The following is a 14,283-nucleotide window of genomic DNA, read 5'->3' on the forward strand; positions in this document are numbered from 1 at the left end:
CCATGTAGCATTAGGACAATTGTATATGCTGCAATATCAATCCATGCAGAATTAGTATACATGTGCATCCCTTCTAGAGTATGTGAAATGTCCTCAAGAAGACATACATGCAATATTCATAACCATGGGCATTACTGCCCGAGCTGTGGATGCACTGCATGAATACTTATTGGTGCAGAACTTTCCCATATCTGATCCCTGTACCTTTGTTAAAATAATTCTTCGGCATGATCAGAGAGGTTAGGTAAAACGATGGAAGCGAATTAGTTCGGTTTCATCTGGCAATCAGAACTGACTTTCAGAAAAAAAAGGATGAATTCTTAGGGAAACCTTTTAATAATGAAAAGACACACGGAACACCAAGCTTGCTGGGGAATGCTACTTTGGAAGACAGGTAGGGCAACTAAATCTGGAAAGGACTATGGGGTATATTATCAAGACAGGCGATAAAATTATCACCGTTTTAGCGGCAGAAAACTGCTGCTAAAACTGCGATAATGGGCTTGATAATATCCTCTATGGAACTCCAATTGAAGCCCATGTTAGATAGTGAAGGACATCTAACATGGGCTTCAATTGGGATTCCGTAGAGCATATTATCAAGCCCATTATCGCCGTTTTAGCAGCAGTTTTCTGCTGCTAAAACGGCGATAATTTTATCGCCTGTCTTGATAATGTGCCCCTATATTTATATCCCATGGCAAAATTGTGTTCTTATTTTGTGGTACATTATTCTGGCACCTCTAAAAATCTTTAATCACTGACATGCTTGTCAGTGTAATTTGCTCTAAGCCATAATGTCTGCTAATGAACCTTAACTTGAAAAAAACAAAGTCAGATTAATCATGTTCTAGGGTTAATCTTCTTATCCAGGCACCAAATGCAGAATCTCTTCTATTTATAAATGCATCTGAAGATCTTTCACATGAAGCTTTGCCTCTTTCAGAATGCCCATGCAACCAGGAGGTATGTTTAATTGACTGTAATGCAGTGTGCAAGAGAAAGACCGTCCATTTCAGCAGTTGAAGCCTATAACAATGGATCCGGCCTGCCCGTCCTGGATAGGAGCTATACATAGAAATGTCGTGTGGCCTCTATGACGGGGCAACAACTTAAAACCACCAACTGCATCAGCTCTTCAAGGAATAAGCATCTCATCTTTATTCTTGACTTTCAGCAATTGAGAAAATAAGAAAGGTTATAGAAAAAACTGTGGTTGTTTGATCTAAATAGCATACTCTTCGGAGATGGCTTCTTAAAAATATGATTGCAAAGTTTTGGAATTTCATATTTTCGGCCTGATCCACTTGTACTTCTAGGTGAGAGCTATGCTAAAGGGTCTGCTTTCAGATTTTCCTCATCAGGAGATGAGCTCCTTTGATGGCAGATAGACAATCTGAAATTGCATTAGCTACCCTCGAGCGAGAGAGCCATGGATTTCATTTGTCCCTGTTTGTGTCGTCTACTTTGTGTAGTATGGCTGTCTCCAAAGTGATCAAGGACTTGACTACTAGATACTCAGCAAGGTACATTGAATAGCAAATATGTGACCAGGCTCCTCTACCTGGCAGATAGTTACTCTTTTGTTTCGAACATGGTCATATTTTACTTGTTCAAAAGGCCATGCCTCTTAATGTCAGTTTCTTTTCTCAGTTTACTCACCTTTGGCACCACTTTCCTTGTAAAGATATTGGTGTAGAAGTCTTCCGTGCGCCCGTGCCAGAGAAACAATGAGATGGAAAGACTTAAGCATTCCTAGTGGACAAGAGGCCTGTCCTGCAACACGGATAGTGTTTGTCAATAGGCACTTCCACAGTGTAATTAATAGTTTGTGTTGCAGAAGAGTACCGTTTTCCAACCCTAGCATCCAAGACAGTCCAAATGTGGTAGATCTACTGGAGTAAAGTTTGATTTGCTGTATTTTATCTGGAGCCCCAGGTTCCAGTAGATTTAAATGGTCACCTAAAATGCCGGCAAAGCTTGTGTTTAGATATTCAATTTCAGGTACCATAAGTCTCGGTATGGGCAGACAGAAACGTGCATCTTTGTGGCATGCACTAATGCCACTGCCATTTATTCGTGAAAAGCATGGGGTGCAGACTTAACGCTGACTGGCATTACTTTGAACTGGATGTGTTGATTATTCACATAAAAATCAGGAACAGCCATTTTGAATAACATCATTTGGGTTCAATATTTGCAGCCTCAATTTGCATCATATAGAAGTCAACAGAGTGGTATCTCTGATTGTGATATGTTATGCCTGATCACAAATGGCCCCATGTTCCCATAGCTAAACTTGGTGTGGAACACCAAACCTTATTTCACTGGCCTGAACATCCAACTTGTAAAATCACTTTAGGCTTAGGCTACAAGTGGAGCCTGGCCCCAGTTCCTGGCCCTTACCGACCCACATCTAACGTACAGGAGAAGCACATAATTCTTCCCCCTGCAAGGCCACCTCCTCTGCTTTACTTTTTCACCTAACCCGCCTCCCTACCTCAACCCCATCATGGACAATACCCATTTTCCCAATCACATTTATCCACTCTTTAAAGCATGCAAAAATGTAAGCATTAATCCCCAAGGTATAGAGAATCCCATGCAGAATTTCACCAGGCAAAAATAAGTCCGTAGAGTTATTTCCACTGCATGAGAACTAACTCACAATAAACGGATTTAGGTGCAAAGACACCAGCTGCAGTCGTAAACTCGAGCCACCTACTATCTCTACACCTAGTTCCACCCCACTTGTAATTGGGGCTATTCGATTTGGCTCTAATTACAATGCCTCATTGAAAAGTGAATTTAGGCTACAGAAAAGACGAAGGCGGTCATTACAAGCTGGTCTGACCAGAATCCAAAAGTTGCTGCCTTGAGACCTACTTAGGATTGTTTTACAACCAGGATTATTGGGTGGAGCAATAATGAGCCCAACTATACTGGGTGCGAAACACATCTGGTAAAACCAATGGGGCACTGGGAGAGGTGTACTGAATAGATACTCTACCTGGCCCATATCTGATCACTTCCACATCACAGGCACAATAATTCAACCCTCTCTACAGTCAGAATAGACTCTGTCCGCTCTCCCAAACCCCTACGAGAAGGAAGGGCGAAGCCCCCCTGCTCAAATTTAGCAGATGGCTGGAGCCGGTGATGAAGCTGAGAGCGACAGTCCCACAATCAGGGACAACATGTGGAAAAGGTACATTGACTTAGGTAACGTTCTTTCTGATGTGTAATTCCGAACCAACACATTTTCTTTCACGAACCTTCCTCACAGGTGCCAGACTGCGTGCAGAAGTTCTTTTTAAGCAAAAGCTATCACTGGCTTAGAAAAACGTTCTCTGCAGGACCTCCAAGGTACCGGAAGTGACATCAGTGTAGTAAATGAGGCGACACAAGTTCCGGAGATGTCATTTCTGTTTGTTAGTTTTGGTTACGCCTGAGCTTAAGAGCATGGAACTAAAACATAGTAACATTGCCAGTACTATCACGTCCTGTTTTCAGACATGAGGTAGAAAGTTGGGAAGAAGTGTGTGTGAGCTGAATCTTCCATCAGAATGAAAGTTACCAAACGTAAGTAACTTATTCTTCTAATGAATGATCTCTCACGCAGACTCATTACATGATGTACCCCCATAGCATTCTTCTGGGCTGCGGGTTGAGTATATGCAGCATGAAATTTAAATTAAGAAAGACTGACGCATCATCCTACCAATGTGAGCTTTTTTTTCTTTTGTCCCTTATCAGTGATATTTGGTAAACGAATGCAGACATTACCCAATAGCTGCTTTGTAGAGCTCATAAATTGATACAACCCACTTCCAGGCTCATGTGGGTGTAATACCTTTTGTACAGCGGGCATAGAAACCTGTCTACCAACTCTTAACTATGGGTTACCGTTACAGACATCCGTCTATAAATGGTTTTCAGTGTGATAAGAATGTTCTCACCTACTTGAAATTTCAGAGTGTTCTAAACATAGTGACTGAGAGCTGTTCAGATATCAAATGTGTTGTCATATGGATACTTCGTTACATATATTGCGTTAAGTTAGCATGAGTGTATTACATGTTTAAACAGCCATTTTTCCTTCGGCTTCAGTTTTGCACACAACACCTACTTGTTGTTGTCGCTTTCAACCTAGAAGCGGTGATGTGATTTATTTGAGAATAATATGTTATTACTATGCTATCAGCTTTGACTGGTACACTTGGTACAACTGTCTGCACACTGAGAGCTGCACACTCTAGGAATAACCTAACACAAGGTTGCTGGGAGGCCTGATCCTCGCACCACATTAGACATAACACAAATAATGTTGATGCCAACATTTTGGGCTCTACGCGGGTTTAAGATAGAGTTACAGGGAATGAACGTAGACACTTGGTGCTGCGCATGAAGAGAGCTGGTAGCTGTTGATGTGATCTACTCCTACTGACATTTAGAGGTATGGGTCCGCCCTGCTAAAGCCCGAATGAGACCTTCTTAGATATAAAATAATATGCTAAATAGGGTGCGCGAAATATAGGTGATTTCTATAGATTTTGCATTGTAACATGCTATCACCTTTTGCTTATTATGGATTAGTGACTATGCTGCTGACTCTGATTTTTATAATCTGCATTTTGGTATTATACAAGATACTGCGTTTGAGAACCTTGCATTGAATAATAAATATTTCAAACTTGCACGTGTGTTCTTTGACTCTCAGTTTTGGTTTGAAATGATTATATAACGAAAGAGTGTTCATGTGTTCCAAGATTCCTGAGGTATTCTAAAGATCATGTTCTGGTTTGTCTAAGACATGGATCATTTCATAATGATCCATGAGACACTGTAGCTAGCTAGGTAAGGGGATTTCTGACACTGAGATGAGTTTTGGATCATCCTAACTCACTGAGGTTCTAGATCTCTATGCACAGTTCTGTGGGAGAACGGAAACCCTGCTACATGGCGCCCGTACGTTGTTGGCCTTATATCAGGCCAGATCCCAGGTTTGAAACAGATCACACTGTTACTACTTATTCAGTAGGCAAATTGTGTCAGAACTGGTTACAACATTCCACTTTGGCTGCAGTTAAACTGCATCTGTCCCAGTTGAATGAGAATATAGAGCTAAATGATTTTATAAAAGGCCCGGCTAGGGGTAGATCTAAACGCTGGCTTTATGCTGTGTACAATGAAATTTGGAAATTTTCACAGATTGAAGCAGCTAAACGCCTGAGAGCTATTGATCAAGCAAATTTGGAAAAAGTGCTTGCAGTGGTCGATAACAGTATTAACATGCTTTCTTCCAGGATTTACACGTTGGATAATATTGTTTCTTCTGTTGTTGATATTGTACATGATGAAGTGTCCACGTTATACCATGGTCAAAATCAATTACGTTCTGTAATGCAGTTTGCATGGACCCTACAGACACTTAAGGCTGGTCGAGTTCCCTGGAACTCATTGAACGTTTCGTCCCTTTTCGCCCCTTTTAATCTGACTGAAAAGCAACGCATGCTTTCAATGCGTGATGCGTCATTTTCTATGTTACATATTGAAAAACTAGAATCCTTACCTTTCTCTGTTGCTGAAACCACTACTGCCACGTGGCTTATTCATGGATTAATTACATTACCATTTCCCTTATACAAATTTACTAATGGTATGCGGTATATTGCTATAGGACGATATGAACCACTAGGCAATGCATTCCTCCATGAGGCATGGTCATTACCATACACATACAGATGTCTAAAGGATGGAAAAGAAGTGAATCTTAATGGTGAGGAATGCACACAGTCACCTGACCATTCATTAATATGCAGACACATTCAGTTACACGGTTCTTGTAATCAGGACCGGCCGAATTTAGCATGTGTTTTAAAAGGCACGCCAGTTCCAGCAGTAGTTCCCACATTTACATTATTGACTAATGGTAGTTATTTGCTTTTAAACAACGAAGTATGTTGTGGGTTATTAATTGGTGTGGCTTATGTGGTAACTGTATCAGAGCGTGTGGTGTGTTGCAAAAATGTTCTATACCCACCCACGCATGGGTCTTCAGATGTCTCCATCTGGCCACGGATTCCAACCTTGGAAGCGAAGTTCAATGGTTTAAGCAGAATAAGGGCCCTTTTGTCTCAAAAACAAGTGACCCTGAGTTCGGCCCGGGAAAATTATGTCCTTCACATAGCTAACACACGCACAGAGGTGCAGGCACTTTTAAATACTGACTTGCCGTTTCATTTCTGTGAGCTGGTGCACCAGATCTTTAATGCATCTTCCACGACTGGGCTCGCACATTTTTTTAAATTGGTTAGCAGTGGCCTCGTGACTACATTTGAAAAAGTTTTTGGTATCATTCCCACGTTTTTCCATTCTATTTTTTCGAGTTTGTTTGGTGGACTACCTGTTTTACTGGCTGTGGCTGCGGGCATTTTGTTGTTGTTTTTCTTTATAAAACATGGATGCCCATCCTGCGCAAGAAGCCGTTCAACGCCTTCTGACACTGTGCCGTAATCGGATGCTCAATTACTATGGAACATTGCCGCTTGCAGCATTAAGCACGGCTTATAGATTGTCATTTCGGTTCACCGACTTCACGTGTGTCCAACCTGTGTTTCACTGCCTGAGCTGCGAGTTCGATTGGGCATTGATTTGTGCCTATGCTTGAGGACTGCTCCTGACGTCGATTTTGATCAGCTAATGTGTCCCGTAGTGGCTCACGAGCTGATTTGTTCTGGCGAAAGAGTTATGGCCTTGGCAGCGATAAATGGAGTACTGGGCCAATGGGAGATCTCTGCAGCGGCGCATGCCTTTCTGACACACAGCGTTCTGGTGAACCCACCGAGTTGTCCTCTGACGTTACAGGAGGATCCGATGCTGGAGGAGCACGTATGTTCTTTCCCATTGCTGAATTGGATTGCTGAACTATTTTCGGATGATGGCAGTGATTTCATACTGGAGGCTGTTGCAACTTACTTTGCATATACTGTCCAATCGTGAGATGCCTGGGAGGATTGCTTTGTTATGGAATATGACTTTCCCCTTGCTGGATTGGAGGGATGAACTGTGCTCAAATGATGGAGAGTTCAATCATGTGATGTCGCTGAAAATAACGTCAATGTGGCACATGACTTTGGATATTGGATAAGTGCCTTGTTTTTTCTCTTACAGACATTTGAATTAATGCGACCTGGTCCTACATTTTATATTTTTGAGACCTGGCGGATAACTTTTGGTTCGAAAGTTTTGTTTTTATTTTTAGATTTGAGGCCACTGTAGGCATTCATACATATTCATTCATACATATTTTTTTAGCTTATTTTAGCTCAAGATTATTGAACTTTGCTTCCATTTTATGTATCTGATTTAGTATTGCCTTTTCTCTTATGTTTGACGGTGCTCGGATCAATGGGGGGGTGTCATATGGATACTTCGTTACATATATTGCGTTAAGTTAGCATGAGTGTATTACATGTTTAAACAGCCATTTTTCCTTCGGCTTCAGTTTTGCACACGACACCTACTTGTTGTTGTTGCTTTCAACCTAGAAGCGGTGATGTGATTTATTTGAGAATAATATGTTATTACTATGCTATCAGCTTTGACTGGTACACTTGGTACAACTGTCTGCACACTGAGAGCTGCACACTCTAGGAATAACCTAACACAAGGTTGCTGGGAGGCCTGATCCTCGCACCACATTAGACATAACACAAATAATGTTGATGCCAACATTTTGGGCTCTACGCGGGTTTAAGATAGAGTTACAGGGAATGAACGTAGACACTTGGTGCTGCGCATGAAGAGAGCTGGTAGCTGTTGATGTGATCTACTCCTACTGACATTTAGAGGTATGGGTCCGCCCTGCTAAAGCCCGAATTAGACCTTCTTAGATATAAAATAATATGCTAAATAGGGTGCGCGAAATATAGGTGATATAGATTTCTATAGATTTTGCATTGTAACATGCTATCACCTTTTGCTTATTATGGATTAGTGACTATGCTGCTGACTCTGATTTTTATAATCTGCATTTTGGTATTATACAAGATACTGCGTTTGAGAACCTTGCATTGAATAATAAATATTTCAAACTTGCACGTGTGTTCTTTGACTCTCAGTTTTGGTTTGAAATGATTATATAACGAAAGAGTGTTCATGTGTTCCACGATTCCTGAGGTATTCTAAAGATCATGTTCTGGTTTGTCTAAGACATGGATCATTTCATAATGATCCATGAGACACTGTAGCTAGCTAGGTAAGGGGATTTCTGACACTGACATTGGATCATCCTAACTCACCGAGGTTCTAGATCTCTATGCACAGTTCTGTGGGAGAACGGAAACCCTGCTACAGTGTAGTCTGTCCTGGGAGAGTGAGGTAGGGGAAAGAGGGAAGGTAAAGAAAGCAATATGGAATTCTGATTGCTACCTTTGGGAAAATAGAAAATAAACTAAAAATAAAAACCTTTCCTTTGAGAACATTTTAAAGGCCTCTGAGGGCGAATGCGCGTACGTCTCACAGACCCACCCCCCATCAGATTTTATTACCAATAAAAATGACACCTTCAATAGAAATTTTAGTAAATAAAGATAAACATATCTGAACTAAGGACCTATTAAGAATGTGAGAACCCGAAACAAATCTAATTGTATGTGGGTGGGGGTTTGTGGTGGGAGCTGTTGAGAGCTTGAAAAATGATTGGATGGATTTTTGTCTGTGTACCCATTAAACCAGTAGTTTACACAGTGAACCATTATGAGGTGAATACATGAAATAGCAGCCACGTAGTTTATTTATTTATTTTTTTCAGGATATTTTTTATTGAAATTATTTAAACACAGTGCATTACACTTACATTTTCCTGTTCAGAGGAAACGTGGTATTGGCAGTTCGGGATGAACTGCTCATATTTTATCAGGATTAGGGCTGATTTACATGAGGGTAGTGCCTGTCTGTAGTCATACATTGAGTAAAACAAATAATATACTTGAATGTGGCCCAGAGTAATTGCCAATGTCCAAGATTAATTTAAGCTTTCCACCCATCATGGTTGGTATGGTTAAATGTTGGTCCTGTATGTTCTGTGACCTAGGACGCAAGCTCCATCTCACTCATGAGGCCCAACAAAACTGAAACATGTCTGTCGTCGCTTGTGTTTCTTGGACAACCTCGCCAACCTCGGACTTAAACAACTGGTCACTTCCCCCACCCACATCGCAGGTCACACACTCGACCCTATCTTCACCTCCAGCAATCATGTCTCCTTCAGCCACACTACGGATCTCCTCTGGACTGACCACAGCTGCGTTCACTTCACCTACAACAAGCCGAAACCCATCAACCACCCCCAACCAACTCTGCAACGAAACTGGAACAAAATCACCATCGACCAGATCTCCTCATCGCTCCGTCTAAACACCCCAGCCCACTCTTCTAACCCAGACCAAGCCGCCACCAACTTCACCCTATGGCTATCCAATAGCGCCGACATCCTAGCACCACTGAAAAAACGTCAAAGCAAACCTGGCAGCAAGAAGGCCTCATGGTTCAACGATGATCTTAAGAAGTCCAAGAAACTCTGCCGCTCCCTTGAAAAAGCCTGGAAAAAAGACCCAACCACTAGCACCAAGGACGCCTTCAAAAACGCCACCCGCACACACCACCAACTAATCCGAAAGGCCAAGAAAACAGCTTTCAAGGATCGACTAGACAACAACGCCCACAACAGCAAGGAACTTTTCAACATTGTCAAGGAATTTACCAATCCCTCGGCCAACTCCAACGACATCACCCCCTCTCAAGCCCTCTGCGACTCCCTGGCTTTATTCTTCCACAACAAAATTGCAGACATCCACAACAGCTTCGACAAGCAACCCGGAAACCAACCCACCCAACCATATGATTAACATTCTCCCCCCTTGAACACCCTTAACGACTGGAACCCAATCTCCACTGAGGACACCATCCGCCTGATGAACTCCATCCACTCAGGATCCCCCACAGACCCATGCCCTCACCACATCTTCAACAAAGCAGACTCCGTCATAGCACCGCACCTCCGAGACGTCATCAACTGCTCCTTCAACTCCGCCACCTTCCCGGAAAGCTGGAAACACGCTGAACTCACCGCCCTTCTGAAAAAACCCACAGCGGACCCCACCGAACTCAAAAATTACCGCCCCATCTCGCTCCTTCCTTTCCCGGCCAAAGTCATCGAGAAAGCTGTCAACAACCAGCTCGCCGCCTTCCTCGAAGCCAACAAATCCCTCGACTCCTCACAGTCTGGCTTCCGAGCAAAACACAGCACTGAGACCGCCTTCATCGCAGCAACAGACGACATTCGAACTCTACTGGACAATGGAGACACAGTCGCCCTCATCCTCCTCGACCTCTCTGCAGCCTTCGACACAGTCTGCCACAACACCCTTTTACAACGCCTCAGAAACATCGGAATACAAGGAAAAGCACTTGAATGGATCACCTCGTTCCTCACCGGAAGAACCCAGAGAGTCCGCCTTCCACCATTCAAGTCCGAGACCACTGAAGTCATCTGTGGCGTACCACAAGGATCCTCACTCAGTCCCACCCTCTTCAACGTATACATGAGCCCCCTCGCGGCCATCGCCCACCAACACAACCTCAACATCATCTCTTACGCGGATGACACTCAACTGATCCTTTCTCTCACCAATGACCCCAGCACCGCCAAAACTAACCTACACGAAGGAATGAAAGAAGTTGCCGAATGGATGAAACACAGCCGTCTGAAACTGAACTCAGATAAAACAGAAGTCCTCATCTTAGGTACATCCCCCTCTGCTTGGGACGACTCTTGGTGGCCGGAAGCCCTTGGAAAAGCACCCATCCCGACACACCACGCACGGAACCTAGGCGTTATCCTGGATTCCTCACTTTCAATGAACAGACAAGTCAGCGCCGTCTCCTCATCCTGCTTCAACATTCTTCGCATGCTCAAAAAAACATTTCGCTGGATCCCCACCGAAACCAGAAAAACAGTCACCCATGCTCTGGTCACGAGCCGACTGGACTACGGAAACACCCTCTACGCAGGTACTACCGCTAAACTCCAGAAAAAACTCCAACGAATCCAAAACGCCTCAGCCAGGATCATATTAGACATCCCGCGTAACGAACACATCTCTGGTCACCTGAAAAACCTCCACTGGCTACCCGTCAATAAGAGGATCACTTTCCGACTTCTAACCCACGCACACAAATCACTCTACGATATCGGACCAGAATGCCTCAACTCACGACTGTCCTTCTACACCCCCTCCCGCCAACTACGTTCTTCCAGCCAAGCCCTCGCCACTGTACCTCGCATCAACAAGACCACCATGGGAGGTAGATCCTTCTCATACCTGGCAGCTAAAACATGGAACTCACTCCCCACTTACCTTCGCCTTACCCAGAACCACCTAGCATTCAGAAAGCAACTTAAAACGTGGATATTTGACAAGTAACCCTCCTCCCCTACCTAAGCGCCTTGAGACCCTCTGGGTATGTAGTGCGCTATATAAATTCTTTGACTTGACTTGAATAAGAGGACTGTGGTCTCTGGCATTTAAGGATGAAATGTTCCTATTGGAGCAAGAATAGACTAATTTGAATTAGGTTGGTCCCTGTCTATGGTGGTGCAGGCAGGAACATCGGTGGGCCAGATTGAAGCTAATAGTATTTCTCAGTAGCTGAGAATAATTCAAAATGTTTCTGTTCTACAGCTATGCTATTCTGAAGACATTTGAGAGGAATGTCTGCATGCCGCCAGAAGTTGCAGGTTTAGGGAAGGTGTAGGGTTGTCAGCGTTACTGTATCTCATAAAGCATGGGTTTAGGTCACCAAAATGTAAGTGGCATTAGTTGCATTCATGGCTTGAGACAAATAACGTATTCCCCAAGGAATCATTCCTCTTCAAATCCTTGTCAGGTGGAATTATAGAAATAGTATTGTGAGCATATTTACAAGGAATTGTAACTCACAGCAATTTAGCAACTGCTGGAGCAGATTGAGAATGCTTCCTAACCTCCCTCACATGCTCCATAAGAGCCTCGTTGAAGTGCTGGATCGTGTTCAATGCCTGCTTTTTTGCTACTATGTCTTTGAAAAAGAAAAAACTTAGATAACTCTTTGTGTAGAGTCATCGCCAGTCTCTCGACCGCCTTCTTAATACTGCAGCAAATTGTGTTTGTTGTGCTGATAGAGGGCCTTCAAGGGAATGGAAATTCTATTTATGACCATGTTTATAATGTTGGACTTGGCCCTTTTTGCAGGGTCATCCCAGAACGTTTTGCCTTCCTCCTGTATTTTTTCTGACCTGTTTTTGTTGGTTTTAGGATTCTGGGCACTTTACCACTTCTGATCAGTGCTAAAGTGCATGTGCTCTCTCTTGTAAACATGGTAAGATTAGTCTACATCTGTATGGTATATTTAATTTACCTGTAAGTCCTTTGTACAGTGGTATACCATAAGGCCAGGGCCTGTAAATTAAATGCTACTAGTGGGCTTGCACCGCTGCTTGTGCCACCCACCGAAGTAGCCTTTTAAGCCTGTCTGAGGCCTCTGCAGGGCCTGCACCCACAGTTTACTGCCGCAGGGATGCTGCATGCAAAGTGGTTACCACGTCTGCAACTCCCCTTTTACTACAACATAAGTCACCCCTAAGCTAGGGCCTAGCTAGCCTTATGGGCAGTGTTCTGTGTAGGTAAAAGGTAGGGCATGTGCCTTAACTGTGTGGCATGTCCTGGTAGTGACAAACAGCCGATATGGTTTCTCAATTCTGTGAGGCTGTCCTCTCCTAGATTTGCATTGGGGATTCCCTGGTATGTGCTACAGTAGTAATTTCTGACATGAGAGGGGTAGCGTGACCATGTATGGTATTTTTGTAATAATAGTAATAAATCCAGCTTATTGGTGAAAGCGGATTTGTCATTACTATTTTAGAAATGCCACTTTTAGAAGTGGGTATTTCTGTGTGCTTATGTGTCTATGTGCCCTGCCTGGATGTGTATTCACCTTCTGGTTTTGACTGACAAGAGAGATGGGATGTACATTCACGTTGGACAGTCGCCAGGGGGGGTTGAGGTGTGTGTCCTGCTTTTTCTGGGTGATTCGGCGCTAAGCTGAATAGACCTTTGCTGAATTGAGAGTAGCGGGAGGAGTTTCCCTGGCACCTGAATAGCCCTCGTCTGCATTAGGATTGGTGGGAGGAGTTGCACCTGCACCTGAATAGGGCTGTGCCTGCCTTCTACAATGCTGTCTCCGCCCCCCTGAGGTGTGTTTGGGGCCAGGGCTTGAAATGTGAATGGGGGTGTTGTGCACTTCTAAACAGAGGTTGAAGTGCCCCCCAGAACAAAGACCTTCTGGCTGTAAGCACAGGAGCTTTGACCCCTTGAATTGAGACACTGTCCGGGACTTATAACCAGACCAGAGGAACTGTTATGCTGCCAGGAGGAACTGCCATAGGACTCCCTTGCTTATAGTGCTAACCAGTAGCCTGTGGGGCTACAAGAAGAACTGCTACTCTTTACTGCAAGTACCCTGATGTGCTGGCCTGCTGCTTAATGCTGCTTGGTGCCCCAGTGGTCCTCCAGGGACGAGGTAGTGTTGCCCTCCCTGTCTAATCTTCAGCACATGGTGCGTTGCAATCTCTACCAGTTGCGGAAAACCTTGCTGGGCATTCCTGACTGAGGATCCTTCGTGCTTACCCACAGTTTTACCCCGGGGAGCAGTGACTGAGGCACCGCCCGCCGTGCAGTGCAGTGAGGTCTCTGACCGCCAAGGATCTGAAAACTCAGAAGTCCGCTCTTCAGCTGTACGAGAGCAGCCGGACTGCCAACCATTGCCTGGCAACCCTTCTCAACAGCGCATAAAGCCCCAGGAGCAGCCCAGACCCTTCCAGCGCATCTGCCCAGCCCCGCCTGCAATCGTATCTCAGCTGCAGGGAGTGGCAGAGAAGGTGCCCGCGTGCTTCTGTGGCCCGGGATGGGCAGAGTTCCCTGGGGCAGTCAAAGAGAAACGGGGCTGGTGTGCAGCAGCGCCAAGTGGACTCGGATAGCCGCCTGCTTTCTCCGTTGGAGCGGGAGGTCGCCTTCGGTCGTGGGGGTATTTCTTTGTGATTCGAGCATCCCGGTCAGCAGCAGATGCCACGTGTGTTCACGGGCAGCTGCACTTTGTTCAATTTGTGGCTGCAGGGGACCAAGTGAGGTCTCTCCGCAAATGAGGGCACAATTGGTTAGGCTATGGTCATGGGCAGCGGAG

This window comes from Lissotriton vulgaris, chromosome 7 (assembly GCF_964263255.1).
Source record: "Lissotriton vulgaris chromosome 7, aLisVul1.2, whole genome shotgun sequence".
NCBI classification, from domain to species: domain Eukaryota; kingdom Metazoa; phylum Chordata; class Amphibia; order Caudata; family Salamandridae; genus Lissotriton; species Lissotriton vulgaris.